Genomic DNA, 9,209 nt, shown 5'->3' on the forward strand with positions numbered 1-9,209 from the left:
GTGCTGATATCAGTCATGTGATCATCACGGCCCAATCACAGCCACTGTACTGATATTCAGGCACTCTTACACATGTGATATGGATTCAACATTGGAAACATGTTGAAAGCAGGAAGATCCAGACCTATAGGAGTAAAGTTTACTGACTATTGAACACTAAGAGAGGGAAAACACCAGAAGAATCGAAAGAGTGTGTGAGTGAATGTGGTCGTGAATGTGTGTAGTGTGCTAGTCAGAGAATGCCACTATTCTTCTGTCATAGTCTAGACCCACTCTCAACCGATCAACAGGAAAACCAGAACCTGAAGACTTTCCAGACATTAGTGTTAAAGAAATCCTATCCTTTCCTCTGGTTTGATGCTGTAGTTACTCCAAGACTCCACCATGAACTCTCTTTAACCTCCACATCCCAGCATTAAAACCCTCTGAACCCACAACACAGAGATACTCGTCAAATCTCTCTGGATTACCTCTCACAATCAACATCTGCTTTTATTCTAATGTTCATATTATGATCAAGAGTGAACCAAACACAGACTATTATGAATTATGACACTCGTCCTGTTGATAAAACACATCAGATATTTTTCTCTGATCACTGTCAGTGCTGTCATTAGTTTCACACTCACTTGTATCATCAGTGTTTAACGGCATCAACTACAAACATTAAATCTTTTTTTACTTTTTCAATACATCCGTCCGTCTGTCTGTCTATCAGTTTGTGTCATGAAGAATCTCTCCAGTCAGACTCTTACTGTTTTGGACAATGTCCTGCATCTTCTTCCAGACTCTGAACAGCAGGTTGCCCAAGTAACGTGGCACATGAATCAAAGCTTCAGAAGCCATCTGTGGATCTGGCTGCGAGCCCTGGAACCTGGAAGAACATTCACGATTCAGAACTGCTGTGGGTTTGGATCAGAACCAGAGAGACCAGAGACAGGAGCAGATCGCTCACCTTTCCATTGAGACTGGAAACTGCTGCAGAATAAACTCACCATTTATCATCAAGAACTCAATCAATGAACCAATGATCAACCAATGATCTGAAATCAGGCCTTCAGAAAGCAGACGTCACTGGCTTTCATCATCTCCTCCATGTCTTTGATTGTGTGTGAAAGAGCTGAGATGTGTATGTTCATCTCTTCCAGCTTCTCCTTCATCATCTGCTTCTTCTGCTCTTCTTCCTCCTTCAGTGCAGTGATTGTAGCTGCTTCTTCATCTCTGAGAAATGGGTGAAGCTTCTCAATCTGCTGTTTAATCTGATGTTCTGTGTGCTCAGCTTGAGGCTGAAATCAAATCACATTCACTTCAAATCATCTCAATGAACACTTCACATCATTCATATCCAAGATAAACTCGGATACCCACCATGTAACGGATCGTCCTGGTTGCGTATGCAACCCACAGTTCCCTGAAGGAGGGAACGGAGGACGTAGTTGACGGTCGACTGAATGGGGATCTCGCTAGAGAGCCTATCCTCTTCGAGTACTATTGAACGAGCCAATGTAATTGGCGTGCGTAATTCGCATCACACACTCCGCCCCCGCGGCGCGGGTATAAATACGGAAGTGGATGCACGCACTAGTTGCTTTTCGCTGAGGAGCCGAGAGTAACCCGGGGTCAGCGGTGGTCCAGCGGTAGTGGCAAGGGGACTACGTCCTCCGTTCCCTCCTTCAGGGAACGGTGGGTTGCATACGCAACCAGGACGTTCCCTTTCAGTCGATAACGTCAGACGTAGTCGACGGTCGACTGAATGGGGATAACCTTTGAAAACGCCACTAAAGCTGCCACCTTCCAGTGCCTAAACAAAAGCCTCCTGATGCCCCCGCAAACTTAAGGCGGGGAAGGACAGGGCTTAGGCCAGGGAAGTCACTGCTGTTCCTACAGGACCACTGGGAAAGCGTTCCCCGTACATTGGAAGGAAGGGACGCTGCGGAAGCCACATCCAACCCAGAGGGAGGTAACGTGGAGAATACACATATGAACTGGGCGGAAACCGGGCAGTCTAACATATGGAATGTCACTGGGGTGGCTCCAGCCTAAGACGGGGGAGACACACCGGACAGTGACGGCAGAGAGACTCTGCCGAGGGAAGACACGGGCTCGCCGCAGGGAGCCGTATCGTGGAAGAATACACATATGGGGTCGCCGTAGGGACCGCAACATATGGACCCAGCCTAACACAGGTTCCACACTGCTTACGAGTGGTAGGCCTAACACCAGACGTTCCGCACGTCCGACGTCGGAGGGGTGTGGAGGAACTCAACAGGGTTCAAATTTAAGGGAACTCAACTGGAGTAGAAAGGCGCACGTATCCAGTCCATAGGAGGGGAATGGCGCAGCAAGCCGACACTTGAACCGGGCTCACGGTGAAACTGGCTTCATGAGAAGGGAGCCCACGGGAAGCAGCTGTTCAACTAGGTGTCGTCCAGCCCCCAACTCTAGAATCTGTTTAGCAAAGCATATCGTCAACGCCCAGGCGTCCTCCCCATAGAGGAGCTCAACACCTAAGTGGACATGTTGCACCTCGGATTTTTACCGAAATGAAGGCAAGCACTAAGTGCAACTTTGCATGGAAACAGCCTTCCCTCTCTGCTGAATTCCAACAGATATTTGTAGAGCTGGTCTGAGGTCTATGGCTTGCGTTCTGTACACGTCCAAGCGAACGGACAGAGAAGCCAGGGCTGGATCTGCCTCCTCCAGGGCAGCGCTTGCAGGCTCACCACCTGCTCCTATTACGGGAGAGGTAGGAACCCTGGGCACAATCCGAGCCGGGGTCTCAGCTTGTGAGAGTTAGCCGGCCCAGACTCCAGTCACAATACGTTGACCGAAAGCGAGCAAGTCCCTACCCTCTAGTAGAGACCACGCGACCAGGAGAACTGATATAACAGAATTTTTAACTCACTGCCTGCAGTGGCTCAGGGGCGGTCTCTGCAGTGCAGTCGCACCAGGGACAAGGCCCAAGAGGATAAAGAGGGACGCAAGGATTTACAAGACCTTGGTCCTCAGGAACCTGACGATCAGAACGTGCTTCTGCCCACTTCTGCAACACGATGAGCGTTGTTTAAACACCGAGGCAATATCATTTTGAGGGTGAAGGAAAACAGCCTACTCCAACCCATTTTGCAGGAAAGAGAGCACTGAAGTGATCGAAAGCTTTTAGGATCTCCTCTGGAGAGAAGACACACTCAACGACTAGGTTCCACTTCTAAAGGCGTAAGCACGCTACCCATTTCTAGGGGGTGCTCGCAGAAGTGATGGTAACTATCACATGTCCCTGTGATAGCCACCTGAACCTTTGCGTTCAGATGTAAGACCGCCCGGAATCTCCGGGGGAAGAACGCGGGTGCCATCGTGCCCCGTCCCTGAAAGAGTTTTCAGGGGAAGTCAGGAAGGCTGTCGATGGGAACCAGGTCTAGTTGGGCCAATAAGGGGCAACTATGAAGACCTGTTCCTCTCCTGACTTGGCACGTAGGTACAAACGACAGGCGCAAAAAGACAGGAGCATTGCTCAACACAACATGTGAAGATCACTGGGCTTCAGAAGCATTTTCCTCTCAGCACTTGAGTGTGATAAGTTCACTGAGCTTCAGGAGCATTCCTGCTCAACACCTGAGTGTGATAAACTCACTGAGCTTCAGGAGCATTTCTGCTCAACACTTGAGTGCGAAGAACTTCACTGAGCAACAGGAGCATTTCTGCTCAGCACTGCGTGTGATGAATTCACTGAGCTACAGGAGCATTTCTGCTCAACACCTGAGTGTGATGAACTCACTGAGCTACAGGAGCATTGCTGCTCAACCCCTGAGTGTGATGAACTTTCAGGAGCATTTCTGCTCAACATGAAGTGTGATGAATTCACTGACTTGAGCAGGCGCAAGGCGACCATGAGTCGCAGTCGCTTTTAGAAGGCTCACTGGGGTTAAACGCATTTCTGCGGGCCCCTGTGGCAGCTGAGAGCCAGTGTTTGTCCAAGGGTAGTCCGCTCGGTTTATACAAACACTGGCAGGAAGACGAAAAACCGGAGGGGCAACTGATCGGCCCCGGACTGGTCATGACCCAGCTGGACCCAGGGGATGGAGTCTCCACTTGCCCTGGCTATAACTGTCGTGAGGCTCGATGGCGGGACGATTGAGTAGAGCGGGAAGAGTGGAACAAAGCATCCTCAGAAGCTTCTGACTCCAAGGAGGAGGTGACGGGTGAGTTGTGACATGCAAGGGAAGCTTGCGCAACGGTCGCAATGTCTAACAACTCGAGGCACGAATGCCCGTGTAGTCGAGGGTCGCCCAGGCCCCCGTTAAAACACGCCCTTTGTACATGGCCCCTCTGTTGAAGAGGGTTTGGCAGCAGACCGGGATGAACTATAGTCACACAGGGTGAGCTGCTCTGCCACGGTCACCTCGGGACTCGATCATGAAGCTAGCGCTGAAGCAGTCACATATGGAGGAAGCCAATGGCTGCAACTACCATATACCCCAGGAGCCTCTGAAAGTTCTTTCAGTGGGACCCTTTCTCACTTCAAACACCAGCTGAACACATTCTCATTGGAGAGACGTGTTAGACCGAGTCCATCTCCAAAACTGAAAAAGAGATACTCAGCCCGTGGGCGAGATTACTCTCTTCCAGTTGACCTGAAGACCCAACGGGCTCTGGAGCACTCGAAGGGAAGGACACTGTACTGATACTCCACCCTTACACGCAACACACAGGATGGCCTGCGGTGCGGAAGGTAGAGATCTGAAGCACATGTCTTTCAGGTCGGAGCTGCAGACCAATCTTGGGCCAAGATGGTCACGACCCACCACCTAGTAGCACGAAGAACGAGTTTACCACTGGCCTTCGTACCGGCTGGAGGAGCGGCTATATCAAATCCTTCGCCCGCAGGATAAGATAAGCACACACAAGTCAGGAGCACTGCTCAACACTCGGTGTGATGAATATCACTGAATTTTCAGGAGCACGTCTGCTCAACACCTAATGTGATGATTATCACTGACTTGAGCGGGGTAGCCGAGCCTGAGGTGGGGCAGCAAAGTAGAGAGAGTGGTGTTAGTGTGCTGTGCAACACTTACCTGTCTCCACTAGCGGCAGGGGGCGCGTGAGAAGGCGGATGACCGGGTCCTCGAACGCACCAAGCTGCCTGCTGGCGACCAAGGGGGAGCTGAGGGGTGTAAGGCTATACAGGGTCACACCCGCCAGACTGGCCCTCTTGAGACCCAGGAACAGATGAAATTGCTCTCTCTTTGAAGTGTGGGTACCGCTTGCTCCGCTTTTTTTTTTTTTTTTTTTAGGGAGCCAGCGGCGGAACAGACACACACACAAACAAAGGCTCCACCCGGCCCTCACCCGGGGGGAGGGAGTGAACGTGCCACTCCAAGAGCATCTCATCCATTCCTGGGCGGCCCGCTCCGGAATGCTTTCGCTGTCGCTTGCCACCTGGCTTGGCAGCGCCTGGAGCGGGCTGGGCGTCTCTACTGCGGCCGGCTCCCTGCTAAGGCCTGGGTGGAGGCTGCTGCGGAGGCCCAGCAGGAGCGGCGGCCGGGGAACGCCCACGGCGACGAGCAGGCGGAGGAGCTGCCACCGGCGGCAGGTGGAGGGACACCTCGCAACCCTTCACCGTTCCTCCATCAAGGGTAATGAGGGGGAAAAGCTATTCAGGCAGTTTCTGGCAGAGAAAGATGCTGTTCACCACCTGATAAGCTCTCCATGCATTTCGGGAAAGAAAGGCACTGGGGCGGCGAGCTGAGAACCAGCGCGGCCCGCCCCAGATACCAAACTCCAGATTCCAACCGAGACTGAACGGGACACGGTGGAGGTTCCACTCGAGCCCGGCAACCTCGGCGGCCCGTTTCAGCATAGCTGAAAATTCTGGATCCGGCTCGGGCAACATTGAACTCCCGGAGGGAGACAATGCAGCCGAGTCATCATCTCTAGAAGTCAGCTCACCCTCCGATGCTGCAATCGGCGTCCTGTCCTCCAGGGGAGCCCCGAGTGAAACCGCTGGCCCACCCATTACAGATGGACCAGCAGACAACACAGGAGGCTCCCTTTGGTTGCAGTGGAAGGGAGGAGTGAGGAGCCCACAGGGAATGGTTACCGGGCGGGACATCCAACACTATCCTCCGGTCACCCATCCCACACAGCAACCGAGGGTGGGGCATGGTAATGGGGACTCGCTCTCCGCGAACGAAGGCGAGTCTCGCCCTCAACACTGCGACAGTCATGTTCCCACTCTCCTTTTTTTTTTTTTTTTGAAAACATGAGCTGTCCACAAAAGTTGTCTCAGCGTGCTGTAAGGCCAAACACGTGACACAACAATTGTGACCATCAGAGAGAGACAGGGAACGACCGCACCCAGAAACGCACGGGCGGAATGACATCTTGAAAAAGACGCAAACGCACCCGTGTTGCTCTTTCAGAAAATAGGACCGTCACCAGTGCCGGAGCACACAGGGGAATGACCGCGGCAACACTGAACAGAGAACTGAAACAGTGAAGCACTCACTTTTCCGCCCTCTAACCGGCCGTCAACACACACAAACATTTAGAAATTTGTTGCTGTTAAAACAGCAGTTGAGAGCTCAAAGCTCGCGATCACCGCTGCACTCGCACTGTAGAACACCAGCACTGGGAGAGTCTTCCTGAAGAACACTGACACACTCGCTCGTTGTAGACAACAGCACTCTCAGAGACATCAAACGATCGGCTCCGAAGCGAAAGGCAACTAGTGCGTGCATCCACTTCCGTATTTATACCCGCGCCGCGGGGGCGGAGTGTGTGATGCGAATCACGCACGCCAATTACATTGGCTCGTTCAATAGTACTCGAAGAGGATAGGCTCTCTAGCGACATCCCCATTCAGTCGACCGTCGACTACGTCTGACGTTATCGACTGAAAGGGAACCAGTAGCAGATTGCTGCTTGTCATTTATAAAAATACTAAACTGGAATCCATTATATTAAACATAACTGTATATAGTGATACAACTGTAATGAAAATGTTTTCTCCTTTCATTTTTTCATATTGTTGAATTTTCTCTTGTAAGGATTTAAGTGCTGTATTGAGTTACTCCTAGAATTGAACAAAAATACATAAAATACTAGATAACAGTGAAGAGAAGAAGTGAAGACAATACAGTGATATGATCATTTAAGGCAGTGAATAGTATTTTCCCCCATCCTGATTTCTGAAATTGATTCAGGAATTAAAACCAACCATAAAACAAAGGCAAGCTGAGTAAACACAAAGTACAGTTCGTAAACGAAAATGTTATTTATTGAAGCAAAACAATTATCCGATACCAACTGGCCTGTGTGAAAATGGATTTGCCCCCGTAGTTACTAATTCCTCAAATCTATGAAACTGCATTTATAATGTGCATCAGCTGGACCAAACGCAACCAGTCCTGTTTAATGCAGCCCTGTTCAATCAAATCAACACTTAAATGGGACTTTTAACAACAGCATGGAGTTGGTTTTAAAGGTCTCAAACAGTAACACTTCGCCAAAGGTGAAAGAAACTCCAGAAATAATGAGGATGAATATGAATACATTACATCTGTCTGTGAGGGATTACAAATCTATTTCAAAGGCTCTTTAAAAAAAAAAAAAAAAAAAAAAAAGCTCGCAACAGTAGCAAACCTTTCCAGAAGTGGCTCATCCAAGAAGTAACAAAAGAGCCAAGAACAAAATTAAAGAAACTGAATTGTTCTGCTTCCAACCAGAAAATCCTAAAGGAGAATATCCGATCTTCAGTTTGTAAGTTGAAGCTCAAGCAGCAAGACAATGATTCAAAGCATAGGAGTAAATTCACATCTAAACGGCTCAAAAAAGCACAATTAAAGTGCTGGAGTGGTCTCAAAGTCCTCAAAGTCCTGACTTGAACCCAATTGAGATGATGGGGCAGGACCTTAAACAAGCCGTTCATGCTTGAAAATCCTCCAATGTGACTGAATTAAAGTAATTCTGCAAGGAAAAGTGGGTCAAAATCCACCATACCGATTAGTTTTTCACATGGGTGAGGTGTTAAAAACTGTACTCTGTGTTTACTGAGGTTGCCTTTGTTTTATGTAGTATTTTTGTTTTAATGTCTAAAACTATTTAGTAGAAGACACACAAATCAGAAGAAATCAGGCAAATACTTTGTCACAGCATAGTAAAGAAACATGTCATATGAAGTTGATTAAAAGGGTGTGATTATATCTGTGTTTATGACTAATTATTGTTCTTTACATGTGAAACAAGAGACATTTGTCTTACTGTACCTTACATGATGAAACCACTTCACTGATGGGTCTGAATTTATGATTGTCAAGTTGTTGTGAAGTAATGTACATGACACACACAGGCTGTTTGTCCTCCAGACAGAAGAGTTTGAGTTTCTCACTGTGTAAACTGCAGATCTCTCAGACCCTGATGAACGCCTCATCCTTCTTTTGATGGATTTCTCTCCTTCAGGAACGACTCACACAAGTTCTTTAACACAAGATTAAATGAAAGTTCCTCTCTTGAGGATCTTCCCCTGCAGACAGGACACTCCTGAATTTTCTTTTCTCCAGAACTGTCGAAGACACTTTTTACAGAAACTGTGACTTCATGATAAATTAACAGGCGCCCTGAAAATAGCACGACACACGGGACAAATATAATCATCTTCAGCTGCTGAAGTCATTTCCACGGTTTCAGCTCCAGCAATCTAAACTTTACTATCACTTTCTAGAGGACTGTTTTAAAAATTAAAAACCAAGAGAATCAAAAAGATACTGTCTGTTCAGAAACAAATGTCAAAAAAAAATCCTTCTTTAAAGTGTTTTTCTTCATCACTGATCGCTGATTCTTCAATGTTTTTGTCGAGACATGAGAGTCAGATTGACAGAAGGGAGAAATGAGAGTCTCTTCCTGGTAAGTTTTTTAAAGAGGTGGACTTTCTTATCACCTTCAGGTGTGTTCAAAAATGTCAGACGACACCATCAGGTTTTCTTCAGTTTAAATTTGAACAAAACGCATTTAAAATTAAACCGTATTGAAGCTCTCTCAATTATAATGCTAGCGAAACATTCGATCAATAAGAACACATGAAATAACACAAATATTAATCATAAAAACACTCAAAGCAATTTATTCTTGTGTTTTATTTATTGCTCTGCACAGCAAAATCCCTAGTGTTAAATTATCACTGCTATTGTGAAGTCCACACTTATATGAGCTCC

General features: G+C 48.0%; 1 pseudogene; it reads right to left on the reverse strand.

Annotated features, from left to right (window-relative positions):
• Positions 1-714: 714 nt before the first annotated feature.
• Positions 715-8,711, reverse strand: LOC143754017 (E3 ubiquitin-protein ligase TRIM35-like; annotated as a pseudogene).
• Positions 8,712-9,209: the final 498 nt, after the last annotated feature.

This window comes from Siphateles boraxobius, unplaced genomic scaffold, assembly GCF_051911475.1.
Source record: "Siphateles boraxobius isolate OS27281-9 unplaced genomic scaffold, OSU_SipBor_1 29, whole genome shotgun sequence".
NCBI lineage: Eukaryota > Metazoa > Chordata > Actinopteri > Cypriniformes > Leuciscidae > Siphateles > Siphateles boraxobius.